The sequence below is a fragment of the Bison bison genome, unplaced genomic scaffold, assembly GCF_000754665.1.
Source record: "Bison bison bison isolate TAMUID 2011002044 unplaced genomic scaffold, Bison_UMD1.0 scf7180017864516, whole genome shotgun sequence".
Taxonomy (NCBI): Eukaryota; Metazoa; Chordata; class Mammalia; order Artiodactyla; family Bovidae; genus Bison; species Bison bison.
Window position 1 is genome coordinate 4,126,561 of NW_011495069.1, and position 22,843 is coordinate 4,149,403.

Genomic DNA, 22,843 nt, shown 5'->3' on the forward strand with positions numbered 1-22,843 from the left:
TTGCCTTCTCCAATGCATGAAAGTGAAAAGTGAAAGTGAAGTCGCTCAGTCATGTCCGACTCTCAGCGACCCCATGGACTGCAGCCCACCAGGCTCCTCCATCCACGGGATTCTCCAGGCAAGAGTACTGGAGTGGGCGCCACTGCCTTCTCTGAGGCATCAGGCTACAGAGGTGGAGGTCCTCCTCTGCCCATGGGCCAGTGGGTTCTCGGGCTAGCTGCAGTAAGTGGGGCTCCTCTTGTCCTTCTAAGCATCAGATGCAGTGAAAAGAGCGCTGCTCTGCCAGTCCTGAGTTCAAACTCACCCCAGTGCTCACCTACTGTGTGGCACTGGCAGGCTGCAGTCCACAGGGTCACACAGAGTCAGACACGACTGAAGCGACCACACAAAGGCAGCAGCGGGCCCTTGATAACGTCAGTATTTCTGTCCTTTTTACTCAGTTATCAGCAGGTCTCAATTTGGGGGCAGTTCTACCCCTCTGAGGAGTTTTTGGATATATGTGGGAGCATTTTTGGTTGTCAAATGACTGGGGAGGACTCACATTTAAGCCTGGGGGCCAGAGTTGTTAACGTTCTGCTATATGTGGGACAATCCTGCAAAATAATAAAAACTGCCTCTCTCTCCATATGCCAAGATTGCCTGCATTCAGAGGCACTGGCTGTAACCTCAAAGGCTCTTCCCAGGGTTCTTAGCCTCCAAGTCCAACAGGAGGCAAAGCAGGATGCTGGGTCTCCAGGTCAGGTGAACCTGCCACCAAGCAGCGACGAGTGCCTGGGAATATCACGTCACCTCCCTGGGCCTCAGTCTCCTCATCTGTGAAAAGGGGACACTGATTCATGTCCTGCACGAATGTGGCTTAAACAGAGTAATGACTCCAAAGCGTGAACAGAGGGAGCTTGAGAAATGGTGGCCCCAAAGCAGGGCAGCTGGTGCTCTGCGAGCAAGTGGGAGGGGCTGGGTGGCTTCCTGGGGTATCAGAACAGGCACAGCCCTTCTACACTCAAACTCATGAGCCCCAGAGCGAGCTGAACAGATCAGCTGGCTTTCCTGTACCTCGCTGGTCCCTGCAGAGCTCAGGGAGAGGCAGGCGATGGGGATCCTAGCACCTAGCTGGTCAGAGCAGGAGGTGGGCCTGGGCTGAGAGGGGCAGATGGGCATTGCCTTCCTCCCTGCAGGGCAGAGGCTGAGATGGGAGGGAAAGGAGAAGGGACCATGAGCAGAGAGCTCGGCTGAGCAGTGAACAGGGCTTGTTAATGTCTCTCTCACAGTCTGGAGCTGCTGCTGGTGGGGTGACAAAGGGAGGGAAGAAATGGGACATCTACCAGCCCCACAACCACGCACCAAAATGGGACAAAGTGCTTTATGCTTATTTCATTTGATGCCCACAGTGACCCTGTAAAGTAGGTGCTTCTGTCCCCAGTGTTATAGACAAGGAGACTGACACTCAGGCAGACTAAACGACTTGTCCAAAGTCACAGAACCTAGACGCGATCATGGTTCCTTCTCCCTGTCTTCTCCCCCTACTTCTCTCTCTTTTATACCCCCATTCAGTGGCCTCATAGGGCTCTGAGGATGAAGATAAAATGACATGCACCCCAGCTCTGGCCCTGCCACCCTGTTTGGCCTCACTTCACAATGTGTCCTCGCCCTCCCTACCCTGGCTGGGCCCCAGTAACTCTGCTTTCCTTTTCAGTCCTTCAGATTCCCTTCAACCACCGGGCCTTTGCACACGCCCTGTACCTAGAACGCTCTTCCCTTCCCCCCTAGTTACAGAACCTCTCCTTCAGATTGCACTGAGAGCGTCATGATCTGCAGAGAAGCCCTCTCTGACTTCCACTAGTCCAGTCCCCCAATACAGGCGCATGCAGCACCATGAACCCTGCTTCACAGCACTTGTCACTGCTGCCCTTTCATGCTTATCTGAGGTTATTTGATAAAGAACTTTCTGACCCCATGCTCTTCTCACATTCATTAATAAGTATTTATCAAGCACCTGGGCTTCCCTGGCGGCTCAGTGGTAAATAATCTGCCTACAATGCAGGAGATGTAAGAGACACAGGTTCGATCCCTGGGTTGGGAAGTTCTCCTGGAGAAAGAAATGGCAACCCACCCCAGTACTCTTGCCACCACCATCAAGCACCTACTATGTGCCAGGCACTGTCCAAGGTACTGCAGGGAAGTGGAGAACAAGCCCAATCTCTAACCTCATGAAATTCACATTCTAATGGCAGGAAACAGACAAGGACAGCACAGTCTATGCAAATTGATGGAGGTCGAAGGGCAGAGTAAGCTGCCCTGGGGGCGGCGGGGGTGCTGTATCTCTATTTGGCTGAAGCAGGGACGACAGGGTGGAGAAAGGCCAGAGATGATGCTGGAGAAAGGGGCAAAGACTAGGTCACGAGAACCTGAGAATTCCTATGGAGGAGTCTGACTTCTCCCAGGACAATGCAGTGCATTTAGGCAGAATGGCCAGACATGTTTCAGAAAGTTGGCCAAAGCTGCAGTGAGGAGGCAAGTTGGAGGGGTAAGGCCGGAGGCAGGTGGGTCAGGAGACTTTGCATTAATCCAGGGACAAGGGTGGCCGACAGAGGGTGTGGGTGGAAAGCAGCAGGGAGGCAGGATACTGATAGAACTCGAGCAAGGAGGCACCTGGGTGGCACTTGGAACTCCAAGCAGGCAACTGAACGGATAAGCCACTGGCTAAGGGCAGGAAAAGCCAGGTTTGGGACATAGGAGAGCAGAGGTGGTCTTTACCGCAGCATCAGTGGAAGAGAGGCAGGTAGAGTCCAGGGCCGAGGAAAAGGCCGTGGCCTGGGGGACCACTCTGTGCAGCAGACAGAGAGGAAGGCATCACAAAGAAGCCCCAGACAAATCCAAACAGAAGGACATTCCACAAGCACCTGCCCTGTACCCTCAACATCACCGAGGTCATAAAAAACACGGCAAGTCTGAGACAGGGTCACAAGCCAGAGGAGGCTAAGGAGACAGGACAATTAGCTGTCATGCGTGTCTCAGATGGGATTCTGGAACAGAAAAGCACACGCGAGGAAACACCAGTGAAATCCAGAGTGTGGATTTAATGAGCCGCAATGAACCACCGATGGTGTCTCGGTTTTGACAAACGTCCTGTGGTCATGAGAGATGTTATTAACACCACGATGGGGAGCTGGGTGAGGAGGATACCGAAACGCCTTATCATCTTTGCAACCTGTTAACCTAAAATTATTCCAAAGTGAAAGTCACTCAGTCATGTCCAACGCTTTGCGACCCCATGGACTGTAGCCCACCAGGCTCCTCTGACCATGGAATTCTCCATGCAGGAATACTGGAGTGGGAAGCCGTTCCCTTCTCTGAGGGATCTTCCCAATCCCAGGATCGAAGCCGAGTCTTCTATGTGGCAGGTGGACTCTTTACCGTCTAAGCCACCAGGGAAGCCCCAAATTATTTCAAAGCAAAATGCTTATTTAAAGAAAGGGAGTTTCAGGGCTCCAGGTCCCAGGGACTGACTCTCCTGAGAAAAAGAAACAGCTTAAGAAGGGGATCAGCCAAGGCCTTGGAGGAGACACGCTGGGGTGTGTGCCCTGTAGCAACTGTGCACGTTTGCTGGAATCCCGGGCAGGGGCTCAGGAGGGAGGGCAGGCCGTGGGGCTTCCAGACTGGGGTCACTTCCCAAACCAAGCCTCCTCACACCTTCCCGAAGGTGCCCAGAGAGTGAGCCTGGAGCCAGGGAGGTCTGAGGACACAGAGGAGTCTTCGCTGAAGCTTCTTTAAAAAAAAAAAAATCCTAAAAATTCATGTACCTTCTGCATCTGACTCCAAAACAGTGCCTTTTATTCATTTATTATTTTTAACTGGAGGACAACTGCTTTACAATGTTGCGTTGGTTTCTGCTATACAAAGTGAATCAGCCGTAAGTATACATATATATACCCTTCCCTCCTGAACCTCCTTCCCACCTCCCCCAGTAACTTTTAATTTTATTATAACTGCCCCCCACTATATTCCCCAGGGCAATCTCCTGCACTAGTATGAAATGCTCACATATAAAGCAGGAACCCTCAAAAGTGGATGAGCAGGCGACTTCCCCGGCGGTCCAGTGGCTAAGACTCCAAGCTCCCCACGCAGGGGGCCCAGGTTCCGTCCCTGGTCAGGGAACCGGATCCCACATGCCTCAACTAAGGGTTTGCATGTGGCAATGAAAGATTCTGCATGCTGCAACTAAGACCCGGAGAAGCCAAACAAACAATTTTTTTTAAAGTGCGTGAGCTGACCTGGAGAGAGGGGTCCATCCAGAATAACATAGCTGGAGATGGATGAGGAACCCAGGCCTTACGAACGGCTATGCACTGTGCCTGGGGTCATGTGACTTTGTTCATTTTTTCACTTGCTTTTCCACTTACTCGTTCTTTTACAAATATTTATGCGCCTGCCATGTGGCAGCACCATTGTAAGTGGCTAAACTAGGGAACAAGACCCCCAGAAATCCTTATGGGTTAGTGAGAGGATGAGAGAAGATGAGTAAGTAAAACAGCAGTGTGTCGGATGGTAGTGAGAGCTAATGCGAAAAATCAAGCAAGGAAAGGGCCAGAAAGGGAAGGGAGGGGCAATTTTCAGGAGCGTGGCCAGGAAGGGGTCTCTGAGAAAGTACATCTGAGTTAGGATGCAAAGGAAATGAGGCTGCTTTGCAGATGCTTCCTCATTTACCTTTCAACACCTGTGGGCGGTAATTGTTTGCCCTGTGTTACAGATGAGAAAAGTGTCTCAAAGAAGGAAAAGGATTTTTGTAAGGTCACCTAGCAAATTACGGGGAAACTGGGCATGAGGGGAGGGGCGAACCCAGGCCCCCCAGTTCCTCTCCAGCGAAGCTGCACGCCTGTCCCCAAGCCCTGGCAGCCATCACTAATGGATGGATCCATCCATGTCTCGCCCTTGCTGAAGTCAGGTTTTCAAATCCGCAGGACAGTCACTCCTAATCAACATCTCCCATCCCCAGATACCTTCTTAACCTGGTCAGGTTAAAGAGCGGTTAAGACCTGAGTTCCATCCCTGGGTTGGGAAGATCTCCTGGAGAAGGGAAAGGCTACCCACTCCAGTATTCTGGCCTGGAGAATTCCATGGGCTGTATAGTTCACGGGGTCGCAAAGAGTCGGACACGACTGAGCAACTTTCACTTCACTCACTTCACAAGGGATAGAAAGGATTAGCATGTCCCAAAGGAAACCAGTCCTGAATATTTATTGGAAGGACTGATGCTGAAGCTGAAACTCCAATACTTTGGCCACCTGATGCAAAGAACTGACTCAGTGGAAAAGACCCTGATGCTGGGAAAGATTGAAGGCGGGAGGAGAAGGGGATGACAGAGGATGAGATGGCTGGATGGCATCACCGACTCGATGGACATGAGTTTGAGTAAACTCCAGGAGTTGGTGATGGACAGGGAGGCCTGGCGGGCTGCAGTCCATGCGGTCACAAAGAGTCGGACACGACTGAGCAACTGAACTGAACTGAGGGTGCTGGGATGGGGGGCAGAGGAAAGGGGAGGGACCTTCTACTTGCTCAGCTCAGCACAGTTTACTGACTTAACTGGGTCGGATTGCCTCCTCCAACAGTCGCCTGGAACCCCTCCCACCGGGGCCTGAGAAAGGAGCCCCAAGTGGGGCTATCCCCACCCCCTTCCTTTCCCCTTCTTTCCACACAAAGAGAAACATTCCAGGGTTGAAGAAGTGACTCACGTTCCCCCAGAGAGGGCCAGGGCTGCACTGAGTCAGGCTGGAAGAGCCCTGGGGTCACAGATCTGCCTGCCGGTGCGGGCTGATCCGGCTCTGTGCCCTGGGAACGGGTGACAAACGCAGGCGGGGGTGGCAGGGCCAAGCGGCTGGTGGAGTGTGCCTGGTTTTCCTCACCCAACCTCGAGTTTGTCACCGGGTGTCACTTGGCCCTGCCCAGATGGAACCTGACGGAGGAGAAAGATTCCTCTGGACTTTCCTGAATGAGCGTTATGGCTGACTCACTGGCACTTGGGGACACTAAGAAAACTCTCAGATCACCAAAGAAGGAAAAAAAAAATCCCTCTTCAGTCTGGAGGGATCCTAGATCACTGGCAGAGATGCTCCCTGACATTTTGTTCCAGATTCTGTTCTTGAAACACATGACGCAACAGATGGGGCTCGCAATCGCCCGCAAAGTGCAGTTTCTATGTATCGGACTCTATGTGGCCATCAGCTGGCGTTAACACTCATAGACCTGTCCCTAGTGACCCTGTGAGCCACGCACTGGCTCCAGGACTGTCCCTCTGGCCCAGGAGGGCTGTTCCCCATCCTGATTGCTCCCCTCTTCCAGCACTGTGGGGTTGCACCCCACCCCCCAACTCATCTTTCGTCTGCCCAGAGCAGGTGCGCTGAGAGGCAGGGTCTCTGCCCTCCAGGGCTTCCCCTCCAGGGCAGAGGAGCCACAGGCATAACTAAAGTGCGTTAAGTGCCCAGAGGACAGAACAGTGCCAGCTCCTCATCCAGCTCGAAACTTGCTTCCAGCTGCCTGGTCCCTCCCTGAGGGGACCACCCACTTCCCTCCAGAGATCCCGGGTCAGGGTTCCAGAGCCGTCTTCCTCTCATGCTCCTTGGCTCTCTCTCCACCATTTGATGGCTTTTCTGAGCCACAAGCCCACCCGGTCCCAGCCCACAAGTTAAGGTGCTCCAGAGGAGCCTGCAAACTCTCCTGGCTCTGGAGTCACGGCTCTAAGCTGTGTGGCTTTGGCCGAGTCACCTTGCCTCACCAAGCCTCAGTTTCCTCATCTGTTAAATGGGGACACCCTAGGACCTCTCTCTCTCTTTTTTATGGCGGGGAGGGAGGGTGGCTGTGCAACATGTGGGATCTTAGTTCCCCAACCAGGGATGGAACCCATGTCCCCTGCAGCGGAAGTGCAGAGTCTTGACCGCTGGACCACGAGGCAGGTCTCAGGACTCATCTCTTTAGACTGACTCTGATGACATGCAACCGCTGTTTGCCACAGGACCTAGTTCAGAGTTAGCGTTCATTCAGTGGTGGCTCCTGCCTCCTGCTCTGCGGAGCAGACAGGTGCAGGGACGGGGAGATCAGGCGGCCCCAAGCGTGGCACCCGCACCGAGCATCCAGACCCTGTCCTCCAGACCCAGGGAGATCTTGGCTTCTTTCCCCAAGAAGCCACCAGTGGCTCTTACGCCACCTCCCCAGCTCGCTTCCAAAGCTGCTGCCTGTGTCCTGTCCATGCAACGATGTCCACAGCTGAGCTCCCGGTGGTGGGAAGGGGACTTCCTCTGTCCTGTCCCAAACTTGCCTCATGCCAACTCAACAGGACATCAGGACAGGGGGCTGAGCTGGTAGCACTGAGCCTTCTCCCTGTCCCAATGTCCTGAGTTAATAATAGCTGCTTTCCAGGCCCGGATGTCACATAGCATGTGGTCCCCTAAGTAAAAATACCCATGTTGGGGAGGGGGACTCTGAAGGGATCACAAGGTTTGGGGGGGGTGGGAGAGGGGATGGCAGGAGAAAGAGAATACATTTCTTGAGTACCTACTATGTGTCAGTACCTACTTGTGTCCCTACTGTGGCTCAGCAGTAAGGAATCTGCCTGCAATGCAGGAGACGCACGAGATGTGGGTTTGATCCCTGGGTCAGGAATATACCCTGGAAGAGGGTATAGCAACCCACATCAGTACTCTTGCCTGGAGAATCTTGTGGACAGAGGAGCCTGGCGGGCTATAGTCTGTGGGGCCACAAAGAGTCGGAGACGATGGAGGCAACTAAGCACGCACAGACTGTGTCAGGGTGAGAAGGACCCAGTCCTTACGTGCACGCGCGTGTGTGCGTATGCGCGTGTGCGTGCGTGTGTACCATCCGGGAGAGCAGGGGACCCGGGCCCCAGACAGAGATCACGCCCAGAACCAAGCTCCGGGGCGATTCCTCTCACCGAGAGGAGAGTGGGCTCTGGAACCTGGAGAGAAGAGAGGGGAGCCTGAGCCGCAGAGAGGAAAATGGGGGCTCCCACACAAGGGGGATGTGGTTCATGCAGGAGCGCCATGGCTCTTAGACCCGCAGAGGGGATGGTTTAGAGCTGGAGGGGTGGAGGCCTGCAGGGCGAGAAATTCATTTTGTTGAACATCTCAGAGGTGGCATGTGCCAGGGAGTTAATGCGGGGCTGGGAGGGGGAGGAGAAAAACCCTAAATGGCAGCCAGCTGTTTCCAGCTCAAGAGGTGTGGGTGCGGGGCATCTCCTACATCTCGGGGGGCCCACTTGCAAAGGCCCAGGCTCTGTCCTTTCTTTCTTTCCACAGCAGGGCGTCTCCTCAGATCCTTGCAAGGGCCCCCACTCCTGCCCAAGCAGGGGCCATGTAAGCACGACAGCTCCAATCCCCATCCCAGCCCCACTTCCGCAGACTCCTTCAAAGCTGGGGGATGGCCGGGCAGAGGGCAGAGGGCAGAGGTCAGAGGGAAAGAATCTGGGGGTCAGCACCACCCTCCCCCGGTAGATGCGTCAAAGACAGATATGTGCCATGAAGCCCCCTCCTCCCCTGAAGTCAGCAGGCCCCACCCTTGGGGAGTTGGGAGCGGGCGCAGGCATGAGAAGGCCTGAAAGGAGGACTCTGGAAAAGAGCTGCCCAGAAGCTCGGCCCTGAGTCAGAGCTCTGCGGGAAGGCCCACCAACAAGCTGTGTGACCCTGACCCAGAGCAGCTCACACACCTCCTGGGCTCCACTCGCTCATCAAAGTGATCGGCTCTACCCCCCAGCGCCTCTGTCTGCCTCTCCCTTCCACTCCCTCGGGCAGGGCCACCATCTCCCATCTCCACTCCTGCCCCCTCCCCCCAGCCCATCTCCACTCAGCAGCCAGAGTGAGTCTAATAAAAGGCGATTCGGGTCCAGCCATCTCCCTGCTGGCGTCCCATCCAGGGCCAGGTGGACCCTCCACCCTGCGAGTTAGAGACATTTGTCTTTTCTTCCTTCACAGGCTTAAGTGGGATCTTTCATTGTAGAAGAAAATAAAGCCTATAAAGTTTATTGATTTGAAAACACACACACTCTCGTGGCTTACCATGTTCCACTGCTGTTGGGATGAAGTCCAAGTTGCTCACCTGGTCCACACAGCCCCATGGGGCCAAGGCCCTGGCAAACCCCTCTGCCTCACCTTGGGTCACTTTCACTTTCTACTCCAGCTACGCTGAACATGCTGTATAGGCCACCCACCTCAGGACCTTTGCACATGCCATTCTCTTAGCCTAGAGTACTTTTCTATCTTTTCACCTGGTTAATACGTAACTCACCTTTCAGATTTCTCCTCAATTGTTTTTTCCTGAGAGATGTCTTCCCCGCCACTGCTGTCCCCCCAACCCCTGCCTGGGATGAGCTCTTCAGACATAAGATCACATAGTATTCTGCTCAAAATCAGAAATCTGTGCAATTACCCAAGACCATTTCTGTGTGCTTACCATTCTATAGTCTGCCTGGCACACAGGAGTTGCTCAAAAAATGGTAGTTACCACCACCACCAATCTTCCCATATTTCCTTAGATCCCAGGCCTCTAAGAGCCTGTGTTTGGGAACGTGCAAAAGAGGCCGCATGCAGGGCTGAGAACACAGGCATCAGGAGCTGAGGGATGTGTGTTCTAAGTCCCTGAACCTTTCTGAGCCTCAGTTTCCTCAGCCAATTAATCTGAAGATGAAATACGTCTGACACGTTGGTTACAAATGTTCTCATTATGACTGGTCGAAGTCTCAAGACTCCTCACTTTCTTTTGTACCAACTTCCCCCACTGAGCAACGTTCTGATGGCTGAAATGACAAAACAAAAAGCCTACAACAGTGCTGCCTCCAGAGCGGACGTGCAGTAAGTCAGGGTTGCCCAAGTGTGATCAATCACCCACCAGCATCAGAATAGGAAGCTGGAAGCTCACTGGAAACGTAACTTCCTGTCTGTACCCTACTCCATACAGACGGAGTCAGAGTGCGTGTGACAACGGCGATGAAACGCGCCATTTGTCGCCAGAGCCCCTGAGGACTCTCACGCACACTTGGGCTTGAGAAGGGCTGCCACTAATACAATGGAGTCTACTGTTACCACCCACCTGCAGAAGTCCTGGGGCCCTGATGAGAAGCCCAGAGGCTGCGTGGATGGGGGTCGGAGCACCAGTCACCAGAAAGGCCCAGCCTATCATGACTGGTCTGCTTCCTCACGGCTTAGAAACGTGAGCACAGGCCTTGGAGTTAGACCAGCTGAGGAGCAAATTCTAGAGTATGTGCTTAGCTGTGTGCCCATGGACGTGCAGCTCAAACTCTCTTTGTTGCCTTCTGCAGGCTTAAAATGGTGACAGTTCAGTCAGTTCAGTTCAGTCGCTCAGTCGTGTCCGACCCTATGGACCCCATGCAGCAAGCCAGACCTCCCTGTCCATCATCAAGTCCCGGAGGTTACTCAAACTCATGTCCACTAAGTCAGTGATGCCTTCCAACCATCTCATCCTCTGTCATCTCCTTCTCCTCCCACCTTTAATCTTTCCCAGCATCAGAATCTTTTTCAATGTGTCAGCTTTTCGCAACAGGTGGCCAAAGGATTGGAGTTTCAGCTTCAATATCAGGATTGACTGGTTCGATCTCCTTTCAGTCCAAGGGACTCCCAAGAGTCTTCTCCAACACCACAGTTCAAAAGCATCAATTCTTCGGTGCTCAGTTTTCTTCACAGTTCAACTCTCACATCCATACATGACCACAGGAAAAACCAGAGCCTGGACTAGAAGGACCTTTGTTGGCAAAGTAACATCTCTGCTTTTTAATATGCTGTCTAGGTTGGTCATAGCTTTCCTTCCAAAGAGTAAGCGTCTTTTAATTTCATGGCTGCAGTCACCATCTCCAGTGATTTTTGGAGCCCAACAGAATAAAGTCTGCCACTGTTTCCACTGTTTTCCCATCTATTTGCCATGAAGTGATGGGACCGGATGCCACGATCTTTGTTTTCTGAATGTTGAACTTTAAGCCAACTTTTTTACTCTCCTCTTTCACTTTCATCAAGAGGCTCTTTAGTTCTTCTTTGCTTTCTGCCATAAGTGTGGTGTCTTCTGCATATCTGAGGTTATTGATATTTCTCCTGGCAATCTTGATTCCAGCTTGTGCTTCATCCAGCCCAGAGTTTTTCATGATGTACTCTGCATATAAATTAAATAAGGAGGGTGACAATATACAGCCTTGACGTATTCCTTTCCTATTTGGAACCAGTCTATTGTTCCATGTTGAGTTCTAACTGTTGCTTCCTGACCTGCATACAGATTTCTCAAGAGGCAGGTCAGGCGTTTTGCAGGCTTAAAATGGTGACAAGTGAAAGTGAAGTCGCTCAGTCATGTCCGACTGTTCAGGACCCCGTGGACCATAGCCCACCAGGCTCCTCTGTCCATGGGATTCTCCAGGCAAGACTACTGGAGTAGGTTGCCATTTCCTTCTCCAGGGGATCTTCCCAACCCAGGGATTGAACCCAGGTCTCCCGTGTTGTAGGCAGATGCTTTAACCTCTGAGCCACCAGGGAAGCCCATCTAATTGCCGGGATTGTTGGAAAGATCTGAGAAGTGCGTTATGCAAAGTACATCTCAGGTTGCTGGGGGTGGGGGTTGGTGCAGGGAAGTGAGAAGAGCTGCAAAATGAAAGAGGAAATCCTTCACCGTCTCTTCTCTTCGTGCCTGCTCTGCAGCCACAGGTGCACTGGCGGTGGAATCTGTGCGTCCTTCTCAGGACTGAAGTCCTGGCCATCAAGAGAGGGCAGAGACTCTCCACGCAAGGCTGGTCAACCACCCACCACCCTGGTGGAAGCGGGAGGCAACAGGGTTTGAGAGGACAGGATCAGGGGTTGGATGAGAAATGGCTGGACAGTTGCCCAGGGTTCACACTCAGTGGCCCAGGACCAGAGGATTCACATCTCCTAAGGCTCACAGGGTAGTGAGGCCAAGCCAAGACAGACTCCTTAGATTTAAATTCTGGCTCTGCCTGGCTGGCGAACTCCTACTCATCCTTCAAGACCCAGCTCAAAATAATCACCACCCTGGGCCAAATCAGTCACCCAGCCTTTAAAGGCTGTGGCTTCTCACTTGTTGCCAGTTGACTTGTCTGTCTCTCCCACAGGCCTGGGAGTTCCTTGTTGGGGGGTGGGCAGAGATACCCCCATACCTGGCACAGAAGATGCATTCAGCAAATGCTGATTCAGCTTGAATTCCAACTTTTTTCAGCCTTGCGAATTCCCTTCCTCTCCCTGCTAAACGGCTCTATTCTAATCCTGTTTCTCTCCCAGATACAGGCCCTTTGTTTTCCAGGGTTTCAACTTCCAGATTCCTTTTTCCTCAAAGACACCAGCTCAAGCCAGAGCTGATGCTTAAGGGAGGATATACAGAAAGACCTCGTATTAACTTCTTAACTTTTGCTGGCTGCAGAGGACTTGCACGGAAGGGGAAGCAGTCAGGTCCACAAGACTGTTCTTTCCCTTCCTGAATCTTTGTCTCCCCATGAAGAGACCGCTCTAGATGACATCTAAGTCCCCATTTGCATGTGGCTTTCAAGAGACTGTGAATTCCCAGGCCCTGCCCTCCCTGTGGCTTCCCTCCCCACCCACCGGGGAAGCCCAGCAGGATACCCAGTAACCACCCATTCAGGGGCAGAGGAAGGTGAAGGACCGCTTTCTCGCGGCCACCTCCTGCCTCAGACCAGGCCGGAACACCCGGGAACCACAAAGCCCCAGGACGGCCTGGAGCCGGGCCATGGGAGCTGCAGCCTGTGGAGGAGGGGTGGGGGGAGGACTGGGAGCCCTGGAGGCTATCACTTCCTCCGCCTCACTTCTCGGCAGAGGGTGCGGAGGGGCCCTTCTTGCTCCATGTCCCTGGGTCCCCAGGGCCTGGGGTGCTGGGAAAGGGGTCCCTCTGGGAGGACCCGAAACTCGCTCTGGAAGGCTGAGTTCAAAAGCAGGTCTTAAGACCGGTCTCTCTGACTCCAAGCGTCAGTTCTCTGCCCACCAGGCTCAGCTTCCAGGAACATCTTTAGCACCTGGGATGGCCCTATCACCTCTCTCTCCTCCTCTGAAGCAGTTGCTCAAAGCCCCGGTCCTGGCCTAACAGAAGCCTCCTTTGCCCACAGGACAGGTGAAGGTGGCTCCCACTGGGCGCTGCCTCCCTGCCTCACTCCTGCCCTCTACAGGCCATCTCCCCACACAGCAGCCGGAGCCTTCCTAAAGCCAAATGCGTCCCCTCCCCGTCTGGAGCCCTGCAGCGGTTTCCCATCACTCTGAAAAATGAAATGCCAGACTTCCCTGGTGGCACACTGGACGGGAGTCCGCCTGCTGACGCAGGGGACACACGTTTGATCCCTGGTCCAGGAAGATGCCATATGCCGCGGCAACTAAACCCTGTGTGCCATAACTACTGAGCCCGCAGGCCGCAACTACGGAAGCCCAAATGCTCTGGAGACTGTGCTCGGCGACAGAAGAAGCCACGGCAATGAGAAGCCCGTGGACCACACCGAAGAGCAGCTAGGCCCCGCCGGCCACAGCTAGAGAAAGCCCACGCACAGCAAGGAAGACCCAGTGCAACCAAAAATAAATTAATTAAAAGAGGAAATGCCAACTCCCCATGAACCAAGCCTGACAAGGCCCTGTAGGACCTGGCCTCTCCACACCCACCTCTTCCTACCCACTTCCCCCTTGCTCCCTCCATCCATCAGCCAGTCCCATCAGCCTTCCAGCCACTCATAATGTGCCTGATCCCTCATCTCTGTCTCAGGCCCTTTGCACTGGCTATCCTGTTTGGAATTCTCTCCTCTCCCCGCATCTCTGCCTGGCCGCCCCGTCCTCATCCTTCCCCAGCCATCTAGAGTTTCCCGTTCCCACAGCCTCATCCCCGTGTTCCTTTTCTCTCCTCTCTCTGATGGGCTCTTTCTGGCTGACTGGTTTGCCTGTTTAAAATCTGTGGCTCCTTCTCCTAGAAGGCAGCTCCTTACAGGCAGGGGTTCTGCGGCCCCCACCATGAGGCAGGACCTCACTTCAGCCTTATCACCCTGCAGAAGAGGATGCAGTCACTTGCCCAAGGTCACAGAACCAGCAGCAGCAGGATTCAGACCCAGGGTGGCCCTGTTACCTTTGCAGAGCCTCCATGGGTGGGGCTCCCACCACCAGGGGCCCCCTCTGGCCAGGGGGAAATCTCATCCAGAGAGGACTGAGTCACGAGGAGGTATTTATCGAGGGTGCCAAGAATGAAGAGACGACCCACTTTCCTAAAGGGTCCTTCCTTGGAGATTCGGGACACAGGGGCACCGGAGCAAGCCCTGAGGTGGAGAAGCATAGAGCAATTGGGAGCAGATGCTCCCAGATGAGGGGAGCCCACCAAACCAGGGAGCCGCAGAAACCTTCAATCCACACCATGTTTGGGAGAAGCAGAAACTGAGGACCAGGGAGGGAAGGGACTTCCTAAGGTCCCACAGCCAATCAGTGGTAGAGCCTCACGGCCTGGGGTCCCCCGGGCCAGACTCCCGCCCTGCCCCGAGGACTGAGGGGCTTCTAGACAAAGCTCAGGATCTGGGCAGAGCCCCTGCCCAGAGCGGTCAGGTCCTGAGGCCATCGGCATAGGTCTGAAGCCTTAAGACAAAGCAAGGACTCAAATTCCATCTTTCTTTAGAAGGACATTCATCAGGCAGGTAGTCTAGGTTAGGCTGTGGGTCCAGGGCAAAGCGGTGAACAGAGCCCTCCTTGGAGAATGTGTGGCAGTTTCTAGGAAACACACACCGACCCTCCGACCCGCCCAGGAGACAGGCACGGGAATGTCACTGCCGCCCCTACCTGGAATCCACTCAAACACCATCCACGGACGTGCACGTGTACATCCAACCAGCTGCATGTAACAGAGCCCACAAAGGCATGAGTCCTGGCAACAGCTTGGAGGAGCTACACTCAGTGCTGACGGAAGCTGAAGGAAACCAGACCCAGGCATACATACATGTGAATTCACGCAGACAGAGTTCAGAATCAGGCCAAACAGAGGAACAGAAGATAGGTCAGTGGCCCCCTGAAGCAGGGGGATTGACATGGGAACTTCCCACGGGAAGTGGGGGGGGGCATGTGGGAACTCTCTGGCGGCGGCAGGAAGGTTCTATATTTTGCTCTAGGTGGTGGTTATGTAAGTGTGTACATCTGTGAAAACTGAGCTGTACAAGATGTGTGCATCTTGTGTAAATTATGCCACAACTTTTTAATTTTACATTCATGGCTGTACTGGGTCTTCGGTGCGGTACGTGGCTTTCTCTAGCTGCGGTGGGCAGGGGCTTCTCTTGTTGCGACTCAGGGGCTCCAGAGCACGGACTCAGTGGTTGTGGCTCACCGGCTTAGTAGCCCTGTGGCCAGGTGGGATCTCAGCTCCCCAACCGGGGATCGAGTCCATGGCCCCTGCACCGGCAGGCGGATTCTTAACCACAGGACCGCCAGGAAAGTCCCTCTGCCACAATTTTTAAAAATTCACACTCATGCCCTCAAGAAGCACGCTGATAAGCAGGACCAGCGAGTGGTTCTCGTGACCATAAAAGAGGCTGATAAAACAGGCTGAGCCCCCTGGATGTGCCAGGAGGGAACTGAGTTCTTCCGAAACAGCATCTGATACAAGTGTTTCAACTGGAATACAAAACAGGAGCCACCATCTCCATACTAGAGACGGGGAAAACGAAGCTCAGAGAGGTGGCATGCTGTCCCAGGTGACAGCGCAAAAAGCGAGGGAGCCAGGCTGGGCCCTGGTCCACACCTGCCAGCCGGCAGCTGCCCCCTCCCTGTCTGCCCTGCCCCACGCCCCCTCCTCTCCAGGGCTGGAGGCAACGGCCCCTCTCTGTACTGGACGCGAAGCTCCTGTGAACTAACCGCTTCGGAAATGCATCCGTCCTCCCCTCTGCCTCCTCCCTCACCCCTCTCACGCCACAGATCGCTGAGGTCAGTCCTGGACCTGGGTGTGTGCGTGTGTGTGTGTGGTGTTAACCCAGGGGCTTTTTCAATTCGTGTGTGTGTGTGTGTGTGTGGTGTTAATCCAAGGGCTTTTTCAACTCCTGGGTTCCCCTAGCCCAAGTACTAGGAGGGTTTGAGGTTACAGTTCCCACCCTTGGTTCTTGTTCCCAAGTGACGCAACCCAGTGCCTGGATCCAGAGGATTATCAAATGTTTATCTGGAATAACAGCCACCACCACCACTTACTCACTTCTTGTGTTTATGTGTGTTAGTTGCTCAGGCGTGTACGACTCTTTGCAACCCCATGGACTGTGGCTTGCCAGGCTCCTCTGTCCACAGGGATTCTCCAGGCAAGAATACTGTAGTGGGTTGCCATGCCCTCCTCCAGGGGATCTTCCTGTCCCAGGGATTGAACCCGGGTCTCCAGCACAGCAGGCAGATTCTTTACTGTCTGAGCCACCAAGGACGCCCCACTCACTTCTTATCTTGTGCCCCAAACTCTGCGCATCAATGTGTCATCTTGTTAATCCTCACCAGTGATCCTCCAAGACAGGTCCGTTAGCAGCAGATTTTACAGACTGGGGAAACTGAAGCTCGAAGGGGCTGACCTCCCACAGCCTCGCAGGGAGGAAATGCAGAGCTGAGATGGAAACCCCAGACTGGCCAACTCCACACCCGTGCTCTGAACCAGAGCATCATGCTTGGAATCCTGCATATCACAGCTGAAAAGGACCCCTTGAATCGGTCTGTTCTAGCCACGCCATTTTACAGATGGTAAAACTAAGTGCGTCTTGCGGAGGGCCGTAGGCTGAAGCTACATCTCTGCCCTTGGCCTTGCCTTTGGTGACCAGCTCCGGGAAGGCCCGCACACTGGGGGCGGCGCGTGGGAGGCAGGCTCGGTTCCAGGAGAGCTAAATATTGACTCTGCGGTGTTTACCCTGTAACCTGACTCCTGCCTGCTGCCCACAGCCCTCTCCGGCCTTCCAGCCGAGGAGCGGAGGAGCTGGTGGGGAGAAGCCTGGGGAAGAGGAGGGTTTGTCTTCTGGGTCAGGGGCCGCTCCTCACAATCGGGGAGCATGAGGTCAGGAGGCTGGGGATGTCTCCAGCCAGGGGCCACTGGGGACCTGGTCTGGGGCCCCCGGGGCAATGCCGGGAGCTGGGAGACAGGGGTCTGGGCTGGGGGACAAGGGCCTGGGTTTCAGCCCTGGCTTGGCCACCTGTTGGCCGTGGGATCACGGACAGGTGGAGAAGGGGGTGGGCGGAAGGACCTCAACAACTGTCAAGTGCCGGGCAAAGGTGAAATGAATACATCGGCCTGGCCAGCGTCCAGCCCCAACCAGCTCCCAGGGTCTCTGGCCATAGCCCAACAGTCCCATCCCCGTCCCCAGGGGGTTTCCCAGGAAGGCTGTTTCCGCCAAACCGAGTGGCAGTGTGGGATTGAGGCCAGGATCCTGAGTGATCGGGAGGCTGCTGCCCGCTTACAGGTCCTAACTCCCCGCTGGTCACTGAGCCTCAGCCTTCCCAGGTCCGTAATGGGGATGAAGCTGCTCCCTGCAGTTGGTGTGACGGTCACAAGGGTGACACGTAAGTGCCAGGCACATGGTGGACGCTCACCTTACCCCTCAGTCTTTCCTCCTGTAAGATAGCGCTGTTGAATTAGGCGGTTACAAATCCCCCTTTAACACAAGCACTCCAAGATTTTAAGGAGATCGAGCAGCCAGGCCCACCTCCCTGAAGTTGGATCCTCCTTCAGCTTATTTCCTGAATGTTTTCCAGAAACTTGTTCCTCTGTTTACATCTGCCCCTCACTAACTCCCCCACCAGGAGGCCTGTGGGGAGAGGGAGCCTTTCTGAGGCTTGTCAGTGAGCCGAGACAGGCCTGGGCACCCCATCCTCAGGACCACTGGGGAAAGGGCAGGACCCCCGGGTCCTAGACTCCCAGAGCCCTCCTCTGGCAGTGGGGTTCAGTCAGCACTGGTTACTCATTAAATTTTGCCCCCTGCCAGACTATACCTCTTTCAGTTCAGTTCAGTCCCTCAGTCGTGTCCGACTCTTTGCAACCCCATGGACTGCAGCACGCCAGGCTCCCCTGTCCATCACCAACTCCCGGAGTTCACCCAGACTCATGTCCATCGAGTCTGTGATGCCGTCCAGCCATCTCATCCTCTGTCACCCCTTCTCCTCCCGCCCTCAATCTTTCCAGCATCAGGGTCCTTCCCAGTGAGTCAGTATCTCCTTACTGTCCTCTCTCCAAAGCTTAGCTCCTTGGAAGCCTTCCATTCCATTCACTGTGGCCCAAGGAAGTAGTTCAAATGCCGCCTCCTCTGGAAAGCCTTCCCTGATACACCCCCATGGCCAGGGGGACCCTGAATCTGCATCCCCATTTTCTACCTTGTTTCAGAACTTTTTGGAAACTTCACCTTTCTCGTTTGTTAGATCAAAGTTCCCAGAGACTCGCTAGTTATTTGCATGAAATCAGGAGAAGAGGAAGGTCCACGCCAACAGGGCAGGGGGCTCTGGGAGACCTCTAGGGCCAGACCCCCTCCTCGCTGCACCGCCCACCCTGGGCAGCATGATGGGAGTGTGAGGTAGGGCTGGGGGGCAGCAGTGGGTATTCAGACCACTGTGATCTCTCCTGGGGCCGCTCTAGCGGTCTCCTAATGGGTTTCCCGGCCTCCAGCCTTGCCCTTTCCCTCCAGTCTCCGCAAAGCAGCCTCTGCGATGATCTCAAAAATGCAGACCTGACCACGTCACTCCCCTCACTGCCCTTAGGATCCAGCCCCAAATCTTGAACCGGGCCCTCCCTGTACCCGCCCACCCCGGCCACCTACCAAGCGTCATCTTCTGAGCCTGCAGGCAAATTAACTCCCGAGAGCATCAAGTTTTGTCCCATCTCCCACTTACCGCTTCCCCCGCCTGGAATGCTCTTCCCGGTCTCCCCCATTCTTTAAGGCCACAACCTTCATGGCATGTCCTCTAGGGCAGCCTTTCTCCAGCCCCAGGTTGCCCTATCTGTGCCACAGCACCCTGTGTGTCTCCTTGGTAACAGGAATCACACTTGTAATTTCCTACTCAATATCTCCTGATTGCCGGCCTGAAAAACAGACCTCCCAGTCTCATCCACACTGATGCCCACAGCCCCAGCTCCTGGCATTATGCCAGGCATATTTTTTTGGTGGATGAATGAATGGGTGGATGAATGAATGGATGCAGCACTTTGACCAGGGCGAGGCGCTTACCTAGTTAACTGAAAAGAAAAAATTGAGGGGAACAAAAAGTCATAAACATTTGCTGATGGCTCCTCCCTTGTTGCTGTCACCGCAGACATCAAAGCGTGGACTTTGGCCAAGCTGTTTGTGTCTAGGCCAACACCTGAAATTTTCTGCTGAACCCACCCCGTAGCCCGCCTACTACTTAAATCCTACTTCTCCCCCAGGATAGGGCTTGGTCTCTCCAATTCCATCTGGGAAACAATGTATCTATTCTTTAACAAAAGTTAATAAGGTGCCTATAAGCAATGACCCAATAGCACAGTGGCCTGGCCACACTGGGGAAAGATACTTTGTACTCTGGGAACTCCCTGCAGACTGGTTCTGGGGCATGTAGCTGGCCTCCCATCTTCAATCAGTCATTTTGTTGTTGTTGTTCAGTCGCTCAGTTGCATCCGACTTTCTGTGACCCCATGGACTGCAGCACGCCAGGCTTCCCTGTCCTTCACCATCTCCCAGAGCTTGCTCAAACTCATTGAGTCGGTGATGCCATCCAACCATCTCATCCTCTGTCGTGCCCTTCTCCTCCTGCAAGTTCTCAACAGTTTGTGAAGCATTTCTGTGTCGCGTACCAGGTGGTACTGGCCTGTGATCCTGACAAGGAGCAAATCTGCCACACTTGGCAGGAAAGGGGGCGCAGAGAGAAGGAACAGGTGATCCAAAGTCACGCAGCAAGTGGGTGGTACACCCAGTCTTGACCCTTGGAAGCTGGACCCGGTTCTCAGCTCAGCCACCTACAGTAAAGATGACTGCCAACCCTCCAGCTCAACCCCTAGTTGGGAAGGTAAAGAAACATTCTCAGGGCTCCTCAAGAGCAGGCTGGGCCTCCTTCCCCCACACTGTCTGTCTGGGAACCCCCCAGACATCGAGGAGGTTTGTGCCTGCTCTGGTCCCATCTTGCTGTGTGACCCTGGACAATGTCCTTTGCCTCTCTGTGCCTGCTGCTGGGCAGTATAAGGACAACCAGAGACAGAGGCACAAAAAGCCTCCTGAGAACCCTCATCTCCCAAGCCTGTGGGGCAGGGGCGGGGGCGGGGGGCGGCAGGGCGTCTACTTGAAACCTCTGAGAGCAGCGCTGACTCCCTGTCAAGGGGTTAGAGACCAAGGTGGGAAGCTGGGGACCATCAAGGAGATGGAGACAGGACACAGGAAACAGCCCACGCGCTCTCTGAGCAGAGCCCCGTTAGGAACCCAGGGGCCAGGGGAAACTTGGCAATGCTGGCAAGAACGCTGAATTGTTTAAAACCCGTGGAGCAGGAGAGCCAAGGAATAAACACTCTAGCAGCCCTGAATCACCCCCACCTCAGGAATGAGCGCAGGGCCTGGTGTTTAGGAGAAACCAAAATGACAGGGGCCGAGGAGCCTGACGTCTGCTTCTTCCCACCCGCTTGCAGTGGACCAACTACCCACCGTGGAGCTCCGGACCCTCGGCCTGCCCCAACCTCCCACCATCCAGCCCCAGCAGCGTCCCCTGCCACCTTCTCCTCTCTCCTGCCGCTCCGGTGCCCACATGCCGACCAGGCCCCATTGGGCCCTTTCCAAGAATACTTCCCACACTCCCACACCTCTGCTCGCACAGGTGCCCTGACCTGGGATGTTCTCTCCAATTCAGATGCCACCTGCTTGGTGAAGCTTTCTCCCACCTCTCCATCCAGAAGGGAGCCCTCCCCTGGCAGCATTGCGCCACCTCTCTTAAAGACATGCCACCTGGCCTGAGGATGGTGTGGACATTTATGGACTAATGAAAGCCCTCTTTTTTTTTTTTGTTTGGCCATGCTATGTGCCATGTGGGATCTTAATTCCCTGACCAGGGATTGAACCCGGGCGCCCTGCAGTGGAAGCGCAGCCCCTAACCACTGGGTGGCCAGGGGAAGTCCCACAGAAGTGCTCTTACCATGGTGTTTATGACCATATTTTTCCTCCCTAGATAGGACTTGGCATATAGAAGAGTTCAATAAATCTTTGTTGAATGATGAGCTAATGCCCGATTTTCTAAGTATCACCTTCCCCTTTTTCTCCCCACATGATAAACTTTAATCATTCTTCTGTACTCAGCAAATAGGTTAGATGTCAGGTAGAACTTCCTACCTGGAGCTTAAGGTTGTATCAGAAAGGAAACTAAGCTGTATTCAAGTAAAGCCCTCTTGCTGGGTTAGCTCAGCAAATCTGTACCCCATCCATGGGAGATAAGACATATCGTCTCATTTCACAGGTGAAGAGGAAACGGAAACTCAGAGGTGATGATGTCACCTGTCCCTCTGGGGAAGTAGAGGAGCCAGAATTCAAACCCAAGTCTGTTTAAGGACAAAACCAGGGGTCTTTCTGACAGGCTGGAAGGTTGTAAGGCTCTGAAAAGTATCACCAAGGCACAGTGACCTCGCCTTCTTTAACTGATTTTTGAGAAGGATAAATTTCTCTTTCTGAGTAACTAAGGTCAGGGTGGGCTTGGAGGCAGAGTGGATGATATGACCTCAAAGTCACCCTTTTTTTATTTCCCATATACTGAGACCTTATATCAAGTGCCGATCCACTTGGGAGTGAGCACCCTGCCACTGCAACTGTTCACGAGGAGCGATCCAGGGGGGAGGCTCCTGATCAAAGAGGTAGGTTGGATCCAAGATGGTCTCTAAGCGCCTCTAGGTGCGGAGTCAAGCCATAACTTCATTATTACTGACTCTGGAGTGGCTCGTGGTGGTGCAGGGGAGGCAGACACTCGTGGGTGAGAAAAGAGGGGACTGGCTTGAAGGGAAGAAGAACGGGATATTCCATGGGGCTGGCAGCCACCATCACTGACTCATGCCCTCCTCAGGCCCTACATGGTGCCTTGTATCCACTCCACAGGGCACAGAGCAGGACTAGAGAGAGAATCGGAGGGGCCTGCCCTTGGAGAAAACAAGCCACAGAGAAGTAGGTGGCCTTGGCCTCCATAATGGCAAGGTGGTCACCAGGCCCCAGAGAGGTACTGAAAGATCTTGGCTTTCCTTCCAGAACAACCCTCCTCTCTAAAACAGCCTCAACGAATTCAGCCTGATCAAACGGATTTCTCTCCGGGGACTTCAGAAACACCACCCCCCCTCCCCCGCCCCCCGAACGTCCCCACTCGTCCCTTCTCCCGGGTGCCACTGCCCATCCGAGTCAGTGGCCTCAGCAACCCCCTCCGATAAAGACCCATTACTGGGACATGCTGGGGAGACCAGATCGCTGGGCTTAGGGTCCCCCCAGGGGCCCCTGGTCTCTGACAGCATCCACTCTCAACCCTCAGGGCATAGTGGATCCGTAGTCCCGGGGCGCCCGAACTGCGCCTCCGAAGCTCTCGGCGCAACCATCCACGACGCTCCAAGCCGAGCCTCAGTCCTAGACCCGCCTCAGAGTCCCGGGACACTCAGGTCCTACCGAATCCAGCGCTTCGGATGGTCCCCGACCCCCTTACGGACCCCGCCGAGGGTCTCCAAGCCCAGCCACGTTCAGGGACTTCCGGACACCCTAGCGCAAAACCACACCAAGGGAGCACGAACCGAAGCGGCCACCCCGACCCCCTCCAGCCGCCCCCGACGGAACAGAGCGCGGCGCCGCCAGGCGAGCAGAGCGCGGCCCGCGCGCCCT

The 22,843-nt window shown here is 54.4% G+C and overlaps 1 protein-coding gene across 1 annotated transcript in view; it reads right to left on the bottom strand.

Annotated features, from left to right (window-relative positions):
- The window catches only part of ECE1 (endothelin converting enzyme 1), a 117,252-nt gene extending 101,983 nt beyond the window's left edge, over positions 1 to 15,269 (bottom strand). Inside the window, exon 1 of the mRNA XM_010829982.1 lies at positions 14,826 to 15,269. The gene's annotated coding sequence lies outside the window, so the exon portion shown is untranslated. The remainder of the gene's footprint in view (positions 1 to 14,825) is intronic.
- Between the last annotated feature and the right edge of the window lie 7,574 nt (positions 15,270 to 22,843).